General features: G+C 43.7%; 1 protein-coding gene across 2 annotated transcripts in view; it reads right to left on the bottom strand.

Annotated features, from left to right (window-relative positions):
* Nucleotides 1-21,116, bottom strand: part of COLEC10 (collectin subfamily member 10) — a 120,090-nt gene that overhangs the window by 74,432 nt on the left and 24,542 nt on the right. The window lies entirely within an intron of this gene.

Raw genomic sequence — 21,116 nt, 5'->3', positions numbered from 1 at the left:
TCTAAAAACAAGCCCAATACAGCTAAAAAAATGTAAAACGTTATAACTCTTAAAAAGAGAAGAAAATGTAATGCGCAAAAACTAAAAATTGTACCTAGACATAAAAAGACATATTGGTAGTTGTTAAGGGGTTAAAAATATAGAAAGCGTGCTACCTACAGCCACCATTATATGAAAGTAGGGTCCTTACTATAGTGTTATTGACCTCAGTGTGTAAAGTTAACGCCAAACCTTCCATCTAATGGCAATTGTAGGTCGTTAACTTTTTTTGTAGGTACAATTGTGCTTGAAAGTTTGTAGACTGCAAAAGTAGATAAGGAATAAGGAAAGGAGCAATCGGGGGTATTCAATAAAGATACCAAACAACCGTTTTTCTTCAGATTATTATTAAAGGTTACAATTTATTTTACTATTTCCACCTTTCCACTGTGATTTATATACTGTATATATACATGGTGGCGATAAAATACCTTAAGGTGTTTGGAGCCATGTGCACACTGACCCAGTGGACAGAATTGACTGAAAATTGGTATGTATGCTATTCAAGGCATGAGGAAACGGAAGGCATTTTAAAAAAATGTATATACCAAAACTCCCCACCAGGTGAAAAAGTGGCGTTGTACAGTGAGCAAGCAGCCCAAAAACTGTGCCGATAATTAGAGATGTCACAGTTGCTCCATAACTGTTCAATATGGCCACCATCATGAATGGTGATCATTGTTCATCCTATGCAGAACATGCTCAACGCTTGCGTGTAACATGTCTGGTGGGAGGCTACGCACTTCCAAAATGATGTGGTCTTTGAGGTCAACCAGGGTGTCGACATTTCCCCGATAAACACGCTTTTTCAAGTGTCCTCACAACCAGAAGTCACAAGGAATAAGATCGGGCAAATGCTGTGCCCATGTGTTAGGGAAGGAGCGGCTCACAATCCTGTCATCGGAAAAATGTGCACCAGAACGTTCTTCACACAATTTGCGATGTGAGGAGGTGCTCCATCATGCATGAAGGTGATGTCTGAAGACACTGCCGCTGTTGGGGTTGCGGAACGACCACTGTTTCCAGCATTGTCTGGTACCTTGCTGCTGTCACGGAACAGGTAGCAACCTCAGTTGGCCTCATTTCTTTGTAAAAGAACGGTTCGAGGATGAATAATGAGGTGTAGCCACACCAAACAGTTACCGTTGGCAAATGCAGCGGAACCCCCTCGACCGCATACGAATTTTCGGTAGCCCATATGCGACAGTTTTGTGTGTTCACCGTTCCATTCTTCCTACCGCAGAACATTCCATGGCCAATTGCCATCCACTTCTACTCTCGCCAGAAACATAAATGCAAATGTCATGCGGGTATCATTGTCGCGAGGAACAAGTTGTTGATGATTGCTAAATTTATACGTATGCCCGCAAGACCTTTCAGGGAACTTTCCACACTGTGCTGTACGGGAGCCCCAATAACCTGGAAACACTGCGTACACTCCTGTTCATGGCAGGGTTGTTCGTGCCCTCTTCCACAATGGCAGTGGCAATGTCCTCCACAACCTTTCTGCTTACCGGTCGTTTTGTTGCCCGCACCCTGGCTGAACACTCAGTAACCCTGTTGCCTCAAAATGTGTCATCATCTGTCTCGGCGAATTGACAGCCAATGGACCACTACGTGTGTGAAGGTCTCTCAAACAACGAAAGGGTCTCAGTGCAGCTGTAGCATTCCTGGCATTCTCATAAAACAACCGCACTAACAGCGCACGATCCGGCAAAGAGACAGGCATCTTGCAGTCTGAGTTGCAAGGCACGCTCACTGTACAGCGCCACTTTTTCACCTGGTGGGGAGTTTGGTATCATTTTTTTAAGATGCCCTCAGTTTCCCCATGCCTTGAATAGCATACATACCAATTTTCAGCCAATTCTGGCCACTGGGTCAGTCTACACATGGCTCCAAACATTTTAGGTTATTTTATAACCAGCTTGTAGATATATAACCAAAAAAATAAATTAGTGAAAAAAAATTAGTATTTTTTTTTAAGAAAATGATCCAATATCATGTCTGTGAGAGGCAAAAGTATGTGAGCATTTAGGATCAATAGATAAGTTAAAGATGATATTAGAGTCTGGTGCTTTCAATTAATGGGATAACAATCAGGTGTGAGTAGGCGACCTATTTTATTTAATGAAATCCTGTCAACATGGTTTTGTTATATAAAGTAAATACATGGCTATGATGGATGGTGCTGTAATACTGATTAAATTGATATATTTGGTGAAGAAATCGGCTTTGTAGTTGTTCTTTAATCACTATTTGAAATTTTCTGCTCATTAGATTTCGGTGTTCAGAGGCTCCACTGCACACTTGGTCTTCTTCCTGTCTGGTGATTCACCGGCCCCTTCATCTGCCTCCGCTCCTTGAACGACAGGTCACTGTTGAGATTTCAAACAGGGGAGCCCGATCATTCACAGTCTGCAGGTAAGCAAAGGAGCAAGGGAATCACAGACAGGGAGGAGTAGACCCAGTGTAAAGTGCAGCCCCTGTACACCAAAATCTTATTAGGAGAAAACTTCAAACGGTGATTAAAGAAAAACTACAAAGCCAATTTCTTCACCAATAGTATCAATGTAATCGGTATTACAGCATAATAACGGCCATGTCTGTACTTTACATTACAAAATGGTGTTGACAGGCTTTCTTAAAAGAACAGGGATGTAATAAAGTCTGACCTTCACATTACATGTTTGTGGAAGTGTATCATGGCAGGAGCAAAAAAGATTTCTGAGAATCTCAAAAGAAGAGTTGTTGATGCTCACATCAAGATGGAGAAGCTTACAAAACCATCTTAAAAAAATTCATGTCAACAGCAAAAGCATAGAATTGTCTGCGAGGACAGAAAGGAACCTAGGGTAACCATAAGTCTATTTTTATGCAGGGGATTTGGAGCTATAAAGATATGTTAAGATATACAACATTATAAAGCTGTTTAGATAAAAGGCGGCACCTTCACTTTAAGGCTGGAGCAGCACCTTGTGCCTTCAGATCTCCCGCCCTGGCATCCCAGACGGGGCCGTAGTCTAGACACAATGCTACGCTGTGAATCATTCCGCTCTTCTCCTTTGTGACTTCAATCAGAGATGTTGTTATTTTAGAAGGAAAGCACCTGAAATGTTCTATTTTTACGATCGACTCATGGGTGAAGTAATCTAAACATTTGGGGATTTTTTTTCCAAAACCTTTATTCACAAGATAGAACACAATGGTTTTCCTGATGATGGAAAAAAAAAAAGTATAAAGAAAAAAGTTTAAGTATATCTGATAGAAATTTGAAGAATGTGTTTCTGGTAAATATGTTATTCCAGGAGGTATTTTCTTGCATTGTGCATCCGCCGTGTCCTGAGAAGACGGCATGAGTCATCATAATTACCACAAAGCCGTCTCCTGGAAAAAAAAAAGGCAATGCTAATCTGCACAGGCTCTCCTGGTCTGGTTGGTATAACTGATACTGTCATTGCAACTAGTGATGGGTGAATGCGACAATCCTGGGAACATGCAGTTTGCTATTTTTAGGCTGAGGGGGGCCCAATAAGCATGGGCCCCCCCAGCCTGAGAATACCAGCACCCAGCTGTCGGGTTTTATCATAGCTCGGTATCCAAATTGGGGGGGACCAAACACCATTTTTTAAAAATTATTTATTTAAATAAAAAAAAGCCGCATGTGGTCCCTCTTATTTTGATACACAGCCAAGATAAGCACACGGCTGGGGGCTGCAGCTTGTAGCCGTATGCGTTATCTGTGCTCGGTATCATAATATAGAAGGACCCTATGCCAATAAAAATCTGATCTAACAAAATACAAAATAAATTAATCTGAGGTTGATACCCCGAAAAATGAAAACGTTATGGCTGGGAATCAGAAAATGGAGACAAAAAAAATTCAATATAAATTTCTGATTTTGTTTTCACCACTTACAGTAAATAAAAAAAAAAATTATACATGTTTGGTAGGTGCATACTCATGCTGACCTGGAGAATCATACCGCCACGTCAGATGAACCGTATAGTGAACATAGAAAATTTAAAAAAATCATTGTGAAATTGCACTTTTTTTTGCAATTTCAACACACTTGGAATTGTTTTCCATTACGCTATGGCGCAGAATGAATTGTGGCATTGAAAAGTACAATTCGGCCCATAAAAAATAAGTCTTCATTTGGCTATATAGATAAAAAAGTAAAAAAGTTATTAATCCTGGAAGAAAGGAAGGGAAAAAAAAACTATAAAAAAAAACGGAAAATGGCCATCGCGTGAAGGTGTTAAAGCCATCCTGCAGCTGGCATTATTAGGAGACAATGGTTTTTCCTATATACAGCAATACTTTGGCATTGCTGTATATAGTACAAGTAATCAGACAATCAAAGGTTCTTGTTCCCTAATGGAACTAAAAATTACAGTAAAAATAAAAAAAAAAAAAATCTGAAAAAAAAATGCCTAATTTTCCCCCATCAAAATTAAATAAATAAATAAAGAACACACATATGGTAGCTCTCACGATATAAAAATTAATGAACCCAACCAATAAACATAAGAGAAAAAATCAAACCGCCAGAATTAAGTTTATTTTTACTTTATTTTGTCCCACAACACTGCAAAAATAAGCAATAAGAAGCGATCAAAACATCACTTATGGTATCAATAAAAAAGTCAACACAGGGCACAAAGCTCTCACACAACTCCATTGGCTTAAAAATGAAAACTGTATGGGTCTCAGAAAATGGTGATTTATTTTTGGTTTATTTTTTTTTACAAATTTCAATTTCTTTTTATCACTAAAAAAAGGACTTTGTATGTGTAGCATTTTACTGAACTGTAGAATCATATTGCCAAGTCATTTTTACCATATTTATGAACATTGAAAAAAAAACAGAGAAAACAATTGCGAAGTTATGCATTTTTCACAATTTTGCTGCACTTGGGATTTTTTTTTCCTTTTTTCCAGTACATTACATGATAAAATTAATGGTGTTATTCAAACGTACAACTCACCTCACACAAAAACAAATTCTCGTAGCGTTTTCTTGACAGAATAATAAAAAAGTTATGGCTCTTGTAAGAAGGGGAAGAAAAAATGAAAGTGGAACAAATAGAAAATCGCCATGTCAAGATTGTAGGATCCCTGAGGAAAAAACAAGCGAAATGCACGTCGGGGTGCGGTCATTCTAGGGGTTCTTAAGAGTAATTCTGTAATATTTATTTGTTTTGTGAACATGTCAATGTAATTTTGTTTGATGTACTCAAGTATACTTTTGAACATGGAATTTTAATACATGAACATAAATTCATCTGTTGCATATATTGAACCAATTATTGACTACTAAAAGATTGATTCTGAATATTATATCCTCACCTCAGTATGTCCACTTTTTTGGACATACTGAGGTGAGGACATAAAAAATATTCACTAGAGGTCCTTTCTTGCTCTCACACGCAGATCACGGTCTCTCACCTGTGCAGCAATCCAGGCCCTTCTCCTAGCCCAGTTCGGTCAGCAACAAACATTGCATACAGCTCACAGCAGAATCCACACATTACTATGTTCCCCCAGCACACTGAACACCCAGTGAACCAATTTTCTGGCTCTAGTAAAAAGCTAACCAAGTGCATCTAATCAAATCCTGCTGAGCTAATATTTAACCCTTGCCAGCTTTCCTACATACCACTTACATTTTGCCAAAAGCCTTGGGCACCATCTGCCAACCCATAGTGCCAACAAGGGGCCACTTTTCCAAAACTGATTTTGTGAGGGGGCGTAGCGAGTTTTGTATTGCTTTCACTGAGACCACCTCCAGGGGAGCCTCAAGAATTCTACAGTGCTTTAAATTTATCCGAGAGGGAGGTTTATGCTTGATGACACAAGGGTGGCCTAGTAACCCCAAGAACATGCTCCTATTTTTGAGTAGTGTTTCTTGCAGTGCTGTCTTTCATAAGGTGAAAAACTCCCTGCTCCTTTAACATCCAGAATGTTGGATTCTGACTGGGCCAATAAGCAAGGGGATTCTAGTGGGTTTCTATAATTCAAGGGTTTTAACACGTTGCCATAATCTATGGGAAAGGGCTTCCATTTCGCTGGTTGGTGGACTTTGTAGTTGACATCTCCCACCTTTTCCACTACCTTACAAGGTCCCTGCCACTGTAAGGAACCTGTTCTCTCCTGTGGGCACTAATACAAGTACACAATCACCAGGTTTAAGATGTGTTAGTCAAGTCAACCATCCTGAATTTTGCCCCTTGTGCCTTGAGATAGGGCTTTTTCAAGTGGCCCCTTAGTTTGGTCCCTCAACACACTAGATTTGCAAGCAACGACTATCGAGTTTTGGTGAACATCATTTAACACATTTATCTTTTCCAGGGTACCTTTTACCATTGAGCTGGGCAGTCCCAAAGTTGTCCTAGGACTCCCCAGATCAGAGGCATTGGGTTTAGGGGATATTTCCACATCCTACTTTCTAGGCAGTCAGTGAAAGGAAATTCACCATTTACATCACATGACCTTGTTACCATAGCAGGCTTCTGGCAGCATACCGGACTACTTGGTGCTACAGCTTTAGCCCATAAGTCCCAGAACAATGGAACATCATGTCCGATAACAATAGCATGCAACAAGTGCTTGACTACTCATACTTCATGGGACATGGAACCACAGTCTGTGTTGTGTATATGAAACATGGGAGATACTTCTTAGTTTTGCCATGGATACACCTTACTCCTACCCCTTCTCCAGGGACTAGCACATGCGAAAGTGTGGCCCATTCTACGGTCTCCAAACTTACTGAGTCCAGTCACAGTCACACCAGGGCAGGCTCACCCCTTCAGATTACAGTCTTTTCCCTCTCAGCTTCTGGCTGAGGCTGCCAACGCTAGAGGTCCTTTCTCCTTCCCCCAAACATCCCATGGTCTCTCTGGTATATCACCCATACAGTAATCCAGGCCCTTCTCCTAGCCCAGTTCGGTCAGCAACAAATGGTATCTGCAGCTCCCATCAGAATCCTCACATTGCTCTATCCCCCAGCACACAGAACACCCAATAAACCCATTTCCTGGTTCTACAAAAAAGCTAGCCAGGTGCATCTAATCAAACCCTGCAGAGCTAGGGTTTAACGCTGTCCTTCCCATCTGTCCTACAGCTCTTTCAGTGTTTTACAGAAATTAATGCAACGTAGAAGGAAAAACATTTTACTTTTTCACACAAAAATGTTGCTTCTGACACAAATGTTTCATTTTCACAAGGATAACAGGACAAAATAAACATACAATTTGTTGTGCAATTTCACCTTAGTACACCGATACCCCATGTACTACTGTTTGGGTGCACGGTGGGAAGGAGAATCAATTTCACTTTTGGAGCACAAAATTGGCTGGAATAAATAGCAAACACAATGTCGCAGTTGCAGCGCACCTCATGTGCCTAAACAGTGGAAACCCCCCCCACAAGTGACCCCATTTTGAAAACTACATTCCTCAAGAAATTTATCTAGATGTGTGGTGAGTACCTTGAATCCCCAGGTGCTTCTCAAAATTTTATAATGTTGAACCGTGAAGATAATGAATAATTTTTCCCACATAAATGTTACTTTAGCCTCAAACTTTTCATTTTCACAAGGGTAACAGGACAAAATAAACATACAATTTGTTGTGCAATTTCACCTTAGTACACCGATAACCCATGTACTACTGTTTGGGTGCACGGTTGGAAGGAGAATCAATTTCACTTTTGGAGCGCAAAATTGGCTGGAATAAATAGCAAACACCATGTCGCAGTTGCAGAGCACCTCATGTGCCTAAACAGTGGAAACCCCCCCACAAGTGACCCCATTTTGAAAACTACATTCCTCAAGAAATGTATCTAGATGTGTGGTGAGTACCTTGAATCCCCAGGTGCTTCTCAAAATTTTATAATGTTGAACCGTGAAGATAATGAATCATTTTTCCCACATAAATGTTACTTTAGCCTCAAACTTTTCATTTTCACAAGGGTAACAGGAGAAAACTGACAATTTGTTGCGCTTTTTTTTTTGAGTACAATGATACCTCATATGTGATGGATAACTGCTTTTGAGGCACAGTACAGAGGTCAGAAGGGAAGAAGTGTCATATTGGAGAGCAGATTTTGCTAGAATGGTTTGCGAGGGCCATGTCACATTGGCAGATCCCCTGAAATTCCACAACAGCAGAACTCCCCATAAGTGACCCCACATTAAAAACTACATTCTTCAAGTAATTCATCTAGGGCTGCAGTGAGCATATTGACACCACAGGTTTGTCAAAGAATTTAATACCATTGGGCGGTGAAGAAAGAAAAATTAAATTTTTACCACCAAAATATTGTTTTAGTCCCAGATTTTACATGTTCACACCAGAAAAAAAGTAAAACTCTCAATTTCCATATGACATGAATCTAATGAAACCCCCAAGAGATCCATTCACTGTAATGAGGCAGCAAAATTACTCTGGACTCTGTCTGGCCTCTGATCAACGGTGTCCATCTTTTAAGAAGTGCACAAAACTATAGTCAAAAGTGGTTTTATGCACACTTAAAAAGGCGGACACCGCCGGATCATAACACAAACCGAGTCCAAACCTTACTATAGGGAATGTTCCATTGAGGGTTCTTTCTGAATCACAGATTTACATGGAAACCACCATGTAAGTGCTCAATGTAGAGCGCAGGATAAATGTGAGCTGAGCCTTGGTGCATTATTTGAGAGGCAGAATAAACAAATCAACAGCAGATCAAGAATTGATTTTATTTTTTATGTCATTCCTTGTGCAGTATAAGTGCCATGAAGGCTTTATTGTTTGGGTCAGTATGAATACAGCGATACCACATTTATGTACTGTAGTTTTTTTTTGTTTTGCTGCTTCCACAGAATAAAAACAATTTATTGTTTCTCTATTCTGAGAGCTACAGCTTTTTTTTAGTTTTCTGCTGAAAGAGTTATGTGAGGGCTTGTTTTTTTGCGAGATGAGTTAACGTTTTTATTGGTATCATTTTCGGGCCCATTATATTTTTTGATCGCTTTTTATTTAAAATTTTTGAAAGGCAGAATGAACAAAATCAGCAATTCAGAAATTATTTTTATTTTTTTCTTATGCCGTTCACCGTGTGCTAAAATTGATAAGACATCTTTATTCTTCGGGTCAGTACAATTACAGTGATACCACATTTATATAATTTTATATAGCTTTATACAATTTTATAGAAAAAAATAATTGCATTTGCATTACTATATCCTGAGAGCTATAGCTTTTTAATTTTCACTGACTGAGCTGCATGGCATTTTTATTTATATGCAACTTTTTGATTGCATTTTATTCCACTTTTTTTAGCAGTACGATGAAAAAGCATAGTTTTCTGCCACATTTTTTTGTATGGTGTTCACTGAAACACTTAACTAGTCGTTGGAATGCCGCGCACCTCCGCTTCCTCAAGTAGACATACCAACTGTTCCGCAGCCAGGGTTGCAGAGTCCAGGTGCTGCACCTCCAAGGACGGGCCCGGTGATGCGGCCGAGTCTGGTCGGGCCAGTGTCGGGGTGACCGCTGTCGTGACTTGGTCGGGTGACGGGACCAGGAGCTCCGAAGCTGGCTTTTCATAGACTGGGGCTGAAGGTTCCGCTGCCATGGTGGGGATAGGCATCTGGACGTCCGCCAAGGATGGGGTTAGTGGTGGCGAGGTGCTTGCCGGGAGCGGGGGCGGACCGGATCCCACAGCTGCATCGGCCGAATTAGGGTAATCAACTGGGACTGGGTAACCGCTTACTCGCTCGTCACGTGGGATTTTGATTTCACGGGCTTGCACCGCCAAAGCCAGGCTCCTCATCTCTTCCCTCCAGTGGTCTAATATGAAAAGGAATTGCGTCCGCATCCTCCTGCTGAGCTGCTCCGTCTCCACCTCGATCCAAGTCGCGGTCCCGTGAACAGCACGCTCCGGTGACCAGCTTCGCTCAGCTGCCATCTTTCCTCTGCATGGTCCAGGAACGTTATGGCAGAGTCCTGGCGTCCCTTCTTCTCTTCCACTGCTACATGCCATCACGCCCCCTCGGTTTTCGCCCAGCACTCACTTCGATGCTGTGGCCCTCTGGGAACTTCCAGTTCCGGGCTCACTCTCAGGATGAGGGGCAGGGCTTCTGCTTCGCGCGCTTTGGTGCAGAAGACAGTGTTTTGGCACCAAAAGATGGCGGTTCGATGGCGAGAATCGGGATTTTTGACTCACGGTTTCAATATCTAAGGCGCACGTCACACAGGTAAGTGGCCCTGCTCGAATCCTGTTCGTGATGCCAGGAATTTGAGGTGTGCTGCCCCCGTGGCAGCAGCCAAGCTGCTCTCATCCGAGTTCTCAGTGGCTCGAGGGTCTCCGGACCCGGGGGTCGTGCGGCCACTCAAATAAAGGGGGTATTTACAAGGGATTATAGAGTTTGTGATGCCAAACGTGGTGTGTGGTAATTAGGAGTACCACCGCTGCAGTTGGGAGTACCCGGGGATGATAGAACGGGGCAGCAAGGTGTTAGAACCCTCCATGGGTAGGGGGAATGCCCCGGGACTCGGTGTGAGGATAAGGCTATGGGATGCAAGGGGGTCACTCTTGTACTCACTCAGTCCATTAAGCAGACACCGATAACTGGGTAAACCAAGTTTAAGGACACCGCTGCCGCTGAGGGGAGCTAGTTCAGGTCCCGACCCCAATGGTGCTGCCTGGTGATCTGTGAACTGCCTCCTGACTACAGCAATCTCGTTGGGGTCACGGAATTTGTGACGCACATCCGGCCGCTTTAGCGATGTCGTGTGTGGCACCTATGAGCAATTTTGAATCGTCGCAAAAACGTTCAAAATCGCTCATCGGTGACATGCCCCCCTCTTCCCAATTATCGTTGCTGCTGCAGTAAACATGTTATTTGTCGTTCCTGTGGCAGCACACATCGCTATGTGTGACGCCGCTGGAACGACAAACATCTCCTTACCTGCGTCCACCGGAAAAGGAGGAAGGAAGGAGGTGAGCGGCATGTTCCGGCCGCTCATCTCCGCCCCTCCTTTTCTATTGGGCGGCGGTTCAGTGACGCTGCTGTGACGTCGCTGTGACGCTGAACGAACCGCCCCCTTAGAAAGGAGGCAGTTTGCTGGTCACAGCGACGTCGCAGAGCAGGTATGTGCGTTTGACGCTGCCGTAGCGATAATGTTCACCACATATCGTGCCACCGACGGGGGTGGGTGTTATCGCACGCGACATCGCTAGCCGATGCTAGCGATGTCGCAGTGTGTAAAGCGGCCTTAATTTTACTTCTCTGGTGGTCCCGGTAGTGTGAAACTTGCCGGGTCCCGCTCCCCACTGTGGCTAAGTGTGGGAGCTTGCTCTCAGGGCTCACGCTTGGGATTTTCTGGACCATTTTGGATGGAAAGTCCTATCCCCCTAGTTGCGCTAGTGCCCCGATTTTGGAGCGGTTGGGAACAAATCTTGAAGGCTCCGTTCTCCACGGGTAAATTATTGGGTTGCATGCAGCTACTCACCGACCAAGGGTCCACGTACCCCGTCATGCCTTGGTCCCAGCCCACTGATGGTGCAATGTCGCCGGCTGTCCTGCTCGACAGATCCGAGCCCCTTGCCACGATCCCCTGCGACCGGGGGTCCAACTCCTCTAGGCCCAGACCACCGTCTGCAACCTAGACAGTTACTCTATGGGAGTCCCCGCCCCCGACCTCACAGCTTGAGAGCTACTCTCTCACCACCACTCACTAACTCACTCTCCAACTCACTGACTACACTCCTCACCTTCCCTTCCTGACCTCCCAGGTGGGCGACTCTATTCCACTCAAGCCGTCCACTGGTGTGTCTGGTGGGTGTGGTGCAGGGTGTATCTAGGATTTGATTAGCTGATGTAGGCAACACTATTTGGTTAGGGACCCATAACCAAGAGGGAGGTGGATACTGCATGGGAGGGTAGATTGTGCAATACACTGTAACGACCTGATAGTCCAGGGGCGTCACATAGACAGAAAGCACTCTCTCTCCCAGATTCCTTAATGCTATGATTGCTATTGATTGCAGCATTTAAGGGGTTAAACAGGGAGGAGTGGTGCGGGCACCGACCGTGGCTGTGATAGCTCAGCTATCACTTACACCAAACTCCCGGCGGCAATCATGTTGGCACAACTTCTGTACCCACACAATTGTCATGATGTACCTATATATCAATGGACAGGAACCCATTCCCAACTAAGATGTATGGGTATGTCAAATGTAATAGAGGCGTTAAAGAGAATCTGTCTCCAGGTTTTGCTACCTTTTCTGAGAGGAGCATAATGTACGTAGAGGCAGAAATCCTGATTCAATTGATGTGTTACTTAGTTTGCTGGTTGCAGTTGTTACACAATCAAAGTTGAAAGCTGTCGCTGCACACACCCTTGATTAACAGCTTTCTATGTCCAATGTATAATGACTGTGATCTCCTAATCAGTGCTGGGGGCATGGTTGGACAAGGATGCAAGCAGGAACCTAGTCTGGCAGTGATAATCTCCTGCTGATAAAACATTGTATAGAAAAACCAGCACACAGCCTAATAAGTGACACATACCTGTAATCAGGCTCTCAGCCCCTACCTCATGCTGCTGACAGATTCTCTTTGATTACCACATACCCGTGATTTTTAGGTTGATTTTAATTCTTAGATTGATATTTTTCTATGATTTTAAAATACAGAATTAACAGAACTTAGTCATTTATTAAGTAGCTAGAAGAATGGTAGAAAAACCCCATACTGTATGTCCATCAATTCCAACCATCAATGGAGACGAAAATTGATGTAAAATGATCCTATCACTAATGTATGTGTTATTCTGGGTTTCCCAAAATTGTCCTTTTTTGTCCCTCTCTTGGCTGGTGTAATCTGCATCCATTATATCTCCTACGTTATGATCCCAAAACAGATATCTGAAGGTTTACTGGAAATATTATGAGGTAGGAGAAGTAATGAGTTAATTGGCGGGTTCGGTGATTCTGGACATTCAAAAACAAATTCAATAAATTATAGGTTTTCCTCAGATGAAAGAAAAAAAAGAGGACACAGAACAGGAACGTTGGTTGACAATTCTGCGGGATGTGGGAAAGAGAATCACATATTGTCCAGGAAGTGTGGGCTTGCTGGCACGTTCTGCCTCGCACACTATGGGATGTTTGCTCACTGCGTCCCGAAGGCTGAGGAGTGATAATCTTGTGTTTTAAAGAGGGACAGGACATGATATAAAGCAGGGTGGAACAATGTTTCTCACCCCAGGCCAAAATAGAATCTGATCTCATTCTTTAATTAATCCCAAATATGAAATTATTGACTGGTATATCAATGACGTTATTCGAGTAGAGGACTGGAAACATTGGCTTCATTATTTGGATATTTGGCAAACATAAATCATTTTGGTGCCTAATTGACCTAAAACAGGAAAGGTTTATTCTGATTTCATGTCAGATAGCGAGAAAAACATATGTATGTGTCTTTAGATAGTAGATTAAACGTCTGGTTTCAAATGTATGTCCTCCATCCTGGTATATATGTCCCACATCCTGGTGTATATGTCCCCCATCCTGGTATATACTGTATGTCCACCATTCTGTATATATGCCCATCATCCTGGTATATATGATCCTCATCCTGATTCATATGTCCACTATCCTGGTATATATGTCACCTATCCTGGTATATATGTCCCCTACCTGGTATACAATATATTTCCCCATCCTGGAATATATTTCCCCCATCCTGATACATATGTCCCCCATCCTGGTATATATGTCCCCCATTCTGGTATATGTGCCTCCCATCCTAGTATATATGATCCCCAACCTGGTATAAATGTCACCCATCCTGTTATATATGTACCCATCCTGGTATATATTCCCCCATCCTGATACATATGTCCCCCATCTTGGTATATATGTCCCCCATTCTGCTATATATGCCTCATATCCTGGTATATATGATCACCATCCTAGTATATATGTCCTCATCCTGGTATATATGCCCCCCATCCTGATACATATGTCCCACATCCTGGTAAATATAGGAAACTGAGACCGAGAAGGGAGTAGCGACCAAAGTCATGTGTTTGAGAGATAAATTTCAAACAAGATCAACTCTTATAATAATTTTTACATATCTTTATTATATACAAAAGATAAACATGTTATAAATTACATAGAGAGTGATCTAAGATTACAAAGTGAGTCATAAATAGGTAGTAGATAAAAATCCAGAGCAAAGCAATTAGGTGTGGTGGGTCACCATGCGGGGTGAAGACAGAGTTAGAGCAGACACGTGCCAGTTACATCATAGTGATAGTGCACGTCATCATTATAATAAACATTCCAGCTTACCCATGGTGAATCCTATGCAGACCAACAGCCACCGCACCCCAACACGTTTCGTCGTCTTCCTCAGGGGACTGCGACATGGTGTGCTACAAGAGGGGGCTTTTTATCTGTGCCCAATTATCAAAAAGACGCCAACCTTCCATTCATGCCGCATGGGGGGCGGGATCCCGTCCCGAGCGTCAGTCATTGGGCCGTTCCCGGAAGTGACGCGGGCACCAATATTGTCATCACACTGTGCCCGCCCCATCCCGTTAAGGAAGCCGTCATTCAAAGACACTCGGGAGGTGATCACACTGCGCATGCGCGCTGCGGGCTCAACCATTTTAGAAAAGGGCACAGAGAAGGGCAAACTATACAAAGAGCATGGAAACGAAAAGAGGCTTTCAATATAGCAGGGACAGTATCAGAGAAGACCAGGGGGGATCCCAATGTGTGGTTCAACACCAAATATAGATAATTAGTGATGAAACAAAAGGTTTTTGGGTTCCCACAAATGCATTCATCTCACCATTAAATTTACCAATGGACAACATGTGCACACTATCATCACAATAAGAAAGTCGCTATAAAGTAGAATTGGTAAAATTGATATTATATACTGATGTATCTAATACCAAACAAAGGGGGGAAGAGATGCAGATGGGTTCACCCATTAAACTACCATATATTATATCTTCAACTAAAAATATCTAAAAGGTAGAAAGGGAAAACAGATCAGGAATTTGACATGATGTGAACCATGGGTGAACCCATCTGCATCTCTTCCCCCCTTTTTTTGGTATTAGATACATCAGTATATAATATCAATTTTACCAATTCTACTTTATAGCGACTTTCTTATTGTGATGATAGTGTACACATGCTGTGCATTGGTAAAATTAATGGTGAGATGAATGCATTTGTGGGAACCCAAAAACCTTTTGTTTCATCACTAATTATCTATATTTGGTGTTGAACCACACATTGAAATCCCCCCTGGTCTTCCCTGATACTGTCCGTGCTATATTTAAAGCCTCTTTCCATTTCCATGCTCTTTGTATAGTTTGCCCTTCTCTGTGCCTTTTTCTAAAATGGCCATGCTCGCGGCGCGCATGCGCAGTGTGGTCTCCTCCCGAGCGTCTTTGAATGACGGCTTCCTTAACGGGATGGGGCGGGCACAATGTGACGACACTATTGGTACCCGCGTCGCTTCCGGGAACGGCCCGATGACTGACGCTCGGGACGGGATCCCGCCCCCCATGTGGCCTGAATGGACGGTCGGCGTCTTTTTGATAATTGGGCACTGATAAAAAGCCCCCTCTTGTAGCACACCATGTCGCAGTCCCCTGAGGAAGACCACGAAACGCGTTGGGATGCGGTGGCTGTTGGTCTGCATAGGATTCACCATGGGTAAGCTGGAATGTTTATTATAATGATGACGTGCACTATCACTATGATGTAACTGGCATCTGTCTGCTCTAAAGCTGGTGTCACACATAACGACGACGACAACGACGTCGCTGCTACGTCACCATTTTCTGTGACGTTGCAGCGACGTCCCGTCGCTGTCGCTGTGTGTGACATCCAGCAACGACCTGGCCCCTGCTGTGAGGTCGCCGGTCGTTGCTGAATGTCCAGCTTCATTTTTTGGTCGTCACTCTCCCGCTGTGACACACACATCGCTGTGTGTGACAGCGAGAGAGCGACGAAATGAAGCGATCAGGAGCCGGCACTGGCAGCTGTAACCAGCGTAAACATCGGGTAACCAAGGGAAGACCTTTCCCTGGTTACCCGATGTTTACGCTGGTTACCAGCCTCCGCTCTTGCTGCCAGTGCCGGCTCCTGCACTGTGACATGTGGCTGCAGTATGCATCGGGTAATTAACCCGATGTATACTGTAGCAAGGAGAGCAAGGAGCCAGCGCTAAGCAGTGTGCGCGGCTCCCTGCTCTCTGCACTGTGACATGTAGCTGCAGCACACATCGGGTTAATTAACCCGATGTGTGCTGCAGGAGAGCAAGGAGCCAGCACTAAGCGCGGCTCCCTGCTCTCTGCACATGTAGCACAGCGACCTTATGATCGCTGCTTCTGCTGTGTTTGACAGCTAAGCAGCGATCATAACAGCGACTTACAAGGTCACTGTTACGTCACCGAAAATGGTGACGTAACAGCGACGTCGTTGTCGCTGTCGTTTAGTGTGACACCAGCTTAACTCTGTCTTCACCCCCCATGGTGACCCACCACACCTAATTGCTTTGCTCTAGATTTTTATCTACTACCTATTTATGACTCACTTTGTAATCTTAGATCACTCTCTATGTAATTTATAACATGTTTATCTTTTGTATATAATAAAGATATGTAAAACGTATTATAAGAGTTAATCTTGTTTGAAATTTATCTCTCAAACACATGACTCTGGTTGCTACTCCCTTCTCTTTCTCAGTTTTCTATATTGTATATAGGGAGCAACCATATGCAAACTAATGATGTATAAGGGGTTTCCATGCGTCCCATCCTGTTTTCTAATCCTGGTAAATATGTGACCCATCCTGGTATATATATACTCCATCCTGGTATATATGTTCCCCATCCTGGTATGTATGTTCCCTATTTTAAGATATATGTCCTGCATCCTGGTGTCTATGATACCCATGCCTAAGTAATTAACAGGAAGTGTTTGTCAGCTGCAGAGCTCCCTTCCTGTTAATTACTTAACTGCTCGAAGGCGGGCAGAAGGACGGCGCCATTGATTGGTCATGGGGCTCGCTCAGTAACATGAGTTCCAACATTGCTCGAACCACGCCGCCACTGGAGGTGACTATGTACTTTGTTATTTTTATGGGGGTGCACATGGAAAATGAGAAGAGGTTGTCCAAGTAGTGGACAACCCCTTTAAGTGTCAATTAAGCCCACCTCAAAGTTTGTCCATGGAGCAGACAGTATTTGAGAGCCACTTTTACCCCCACAGAAAAACAATCAGATCATTTTTAGTTTTACCATGATCACCGCACAACCAAAAGTCCCCATGGCGTCACAGTTAAAATGGTGATTTTTTTTCCTTATCCTTCGTACATTTTAGTAAGTATCATTTTACCGTAAATTTCTATATTTACTACCTTTTTGTTTTTTTTGTAGAATTGGAAACATTATATAAGCTAAGCGAATATATCGGTCTGAACACCCATAATGAAAATACGGGACAACTTCTGAAGTATTGTTCTTCCTCGGAAATGAAATACTGAGTGCCAGTCCAACCACTTATAAAACAACATGGGAAACCTAAAACCTAAAATAACAAAGCAATGTCCTCATTATAAAACTAAGAAAACAATTCAGACACCCAGGGAACCTGCCTTTCTGGATTTCCAATTGGTCCTGAGGAAGTCCGGCAGGGCATCGGTTGGTATGTGAGTGGGAGAAATTGGCACTAGAATTTGTGCAGTTATGTGCTGGGTCCACTTTATATAAAACATCCCATTTATTTCCATAAATATCTTCACAGCGTTATTTTTCTACGTAAAAGCATTGGTGGTTCAATGTATTATGGTCTCCACAGTGGGGTGGCTCAATGTATTATGGTCTCCACAGGGGACATCATCATTCCAGAGGAGAGGAATGCATGGAAACCACCTTACAGAACAAAAGAAAAATGATAAGTACCAAATAATAGAAGTAACTACCCCTTAAGCCTATTTTCAACCCTATAACCAGGCTTGAAACATGACAAGGGCTACTAGCCAAGTCAATCACTCTTACACAGACATTTGTTTCACTCTGGTTGCCCCTCATCAGTGTAGAGCAGAGATTACTTGGCTGAGACTTCCTTTTTTATAGCTTTGGGATGGATTGGTTCTCCTTCAGAGACAACTTAGTAGGGTGTCATTTTTTTCAATGCTTCATGGGGACGAAAAAAATATGACAATTTGTTCTCATTCAGGGTCAGAAAAATAATATTTTGCAAGTGCCCCCTAGAAGGGGCAGCTTCCCTATAAGTTACAATGTCTAGGCATAGCTTCTAGCAAGGTAGTACATCTTATCAGTGCACAGTAGAGTTTAGCTTTCTGAGTGCCAGTCCTTTGTCAGATAAAATGGTGCAAAATGAAATAAAATATTTTGAGTGTCACCTAGTGAAAATGTCCATCCCCTTACAGGTCCTAAGACCATGACCAGGGATAGCCAATTTAGATTATAATCCACAGAAAACTGTTTGAGGTACTTACCCCTCATCTGTCACACCATGGACTTAGGGAAGGTCTGGCATGAGGTAAAACACACAACAAATAGTGGTTTTACCATGACAAACAAGGGGTACACTGAGTACACCTTAACAATGGTGGGCCCTGATGCAAGTGAGAGAGAAGATGGACACCTCCTTCACTTACCTGCCGCTGTATCCTGCACTCCTTGCCAGTCCCTATATAGGTTTCTCACCTGTTGCCGCGCAGGAACCTGAAACCCTGAGAGATTCTGCGGTAAGCCCTGGCTAGTGAGTAGGAAGGTAAAGATTACTAGTCCCACTACTGCACTACAACAACACATCAAGGGAAGATAAGACAGACAGGGGGAAAAATACTAACAGACTAACTCCAACAACTAGGCTGCAGTAAAACACCAGTACTGCAGACTAAACCGCTACCAACAGCAAGGACTCCAGCAACTCCTTCCACCTCCAGGCCCAGAATCCAAATGGCAGAGAGAATAACCAGCACCCTCTACTGGAAGCAGAGGGTATATAAAGGGACTGGGAGTAGTCCCATACTCCCAAACCAGAAACACCTGACCAAGAGTCAGAAGCTGCTGGGTAGGAAAACTGACATTAACTCTTGCCACCCCCAAAGAAATAAAACACGTTTGATATTTAGAGTTTCAGATGACAATGAGAGACTCTAGTGATCCTTTCACTAGTCTCAAGATACAGAGAGATGGTAGTGACATCATCAGTGTAGAGCAAAATGTGGCTGTCTGAGGGGCAATGCTAAAAATCAATGTCCAAACCTTTAAAAAAATATAGAACATCACTAAGGATAGCTAAAAGCTAATACAGACATCCATCTAGAGACAGTTGTTTCTGGGTTTTTGCCCCTCATCAGTGTAGACAAGAATTTGGCTGCTTCAGTGAGATAAAATCAGAAACAGATGTATGAAAAAAAGAGACAATCTCGTGCCACTTAGTTGAAGTAGATATCCTATAAATTAATATATGATAGCCAAGCCAGACAACCATTTACAGAGCGCAGTTTGAGGTACGTGCCCCTTATCAGGGTTTGTCTGTATAAGTGGTAATGTTCTGTTGAAGAAAAGTATGCAAAACGAAAGAAGTAAAAATCTCATAAGAGCTACGTTCTAAAGACAGCTACCCATTAAAGGGAACCTGTCATGTAAAACAACTTTATTAACCTGCAGATATGGTGTCAATCTACAGATTAAAGGGTGCTTTACACTCTGCAACATTGCTAACGATATATCGTCGGGGTCACGATGTTTGTGACGCACATCCGGCATCGTTAGCGACATCGCAGCGTGTGACACCAAGGAGCGACGATCCACGAGCACAAAAACGTCAAAACACGTTGATCATTGACACGTGCTCCTTTTCATAATATTTTTGGTGCTGTATGCATACCTTCCCTTCAACGTCGCTGTGGCCAGCAAACCGCCTCCTTTCTAAGGGGGCGGTTCGTGCGGCATCACATAGACGTCACACGGCAGCCGTCCAATTGAAGCGGAGGGCCGGAGATGAGCGGGCCGAACATCCCGCCCACCTCCTTCCTTTCTCATTGTGGGCAGCCGCAGGTACGGTGATGTTCCTTGTTCCTGCGGTGTCACACATAGCGATGTGCGCTGCCGCAGGAACGACGAACAACCTGCGTCCTGCAACAGAAACGACATTTGAGATTAGAACGATGTGTCAACAATCAACGATTAGGTGAGTAATTTTGATCGTTAATGGTCGTTCGTACGTTTCACACGCAATGACATCGCTAACGAGGCCAGATGTGCGTCAAGAATTCGGTGACCCCAACGACATCTCGTTAGCGATGTCATTGCATGTAAAGCCCCCTTTAGACACACGGCATGAAAATCGGTGCGAGTGGAGTGCGATAAAACATCGCATCCCACTCGGACAGGCTACTGTGTGTCAGCACCCATGAGCGATTATTTTCTCAGCCCTAATCGGACCGAGAAAACAATCGTAGCATACTGTGACTGTAATGCGTTCCTGGTTTCTCTCTCACCCATTCAAGTCTATGGGGCGAGAGAAAAATCGCACTGCACTCGCGGTACACCGCAGCGCCAGATCTCCTCTCCTCAGCGCCGGCCCGCTCCTCCTCAGTGCCGGCTCGCTCCTCCTCAGTGCCGGCTCGCTCCTCCTCAGTGCCGGCTCACTCCTCCTCAGTGCCGGCCCGCTCCTCCTCAGTGCCGGCTCGCCCCCGCAGCTAAGGTCCGATTGCATGATCGGACCTCAGTCGCGATGACACTTGCATTACACTCGGCTCCCTCTGTGCTGCTAGCGTGAGCCGAGTGTCAGGCGAGGATCGCACTAGTCCCCCATATGGCCCCGGCCTTAGGCAGGGATTAGTAATATGCACCCAGAACTGCTCGTGGCGCTGGGTGCATATTGCACCTGATAGGTTCCCTTTAACGCTGGCCTTAGGTACAGTGTTACATTTACACCTATAAAGGGAATTTTTTTAGTAGGATTTCACCCACCCTCGCCTTTCCAAAAAAAACCCTAT

This window comes from Anomaloglossus baeobatrachus, chromosome 6 (assembly GCF_048569485.1).
Source record: "Anomaloglossus baeobatrachus isolate aAnoBae1 chromosome 6, aAnoBae1.hap1, whole genome shotgun sequence".
Taxonomy (NCBI): Eukaryota; Metazoa; Chordata; class Amphibia; order Anura; family Aromobatidae; genus Anomaloglossus; species Anomaloglossus baeobatrachus.
Note: the sequence above shows the minus strand (reverse complement) of the source record. Positions and strands in the feature narration are given on the sequence as shown.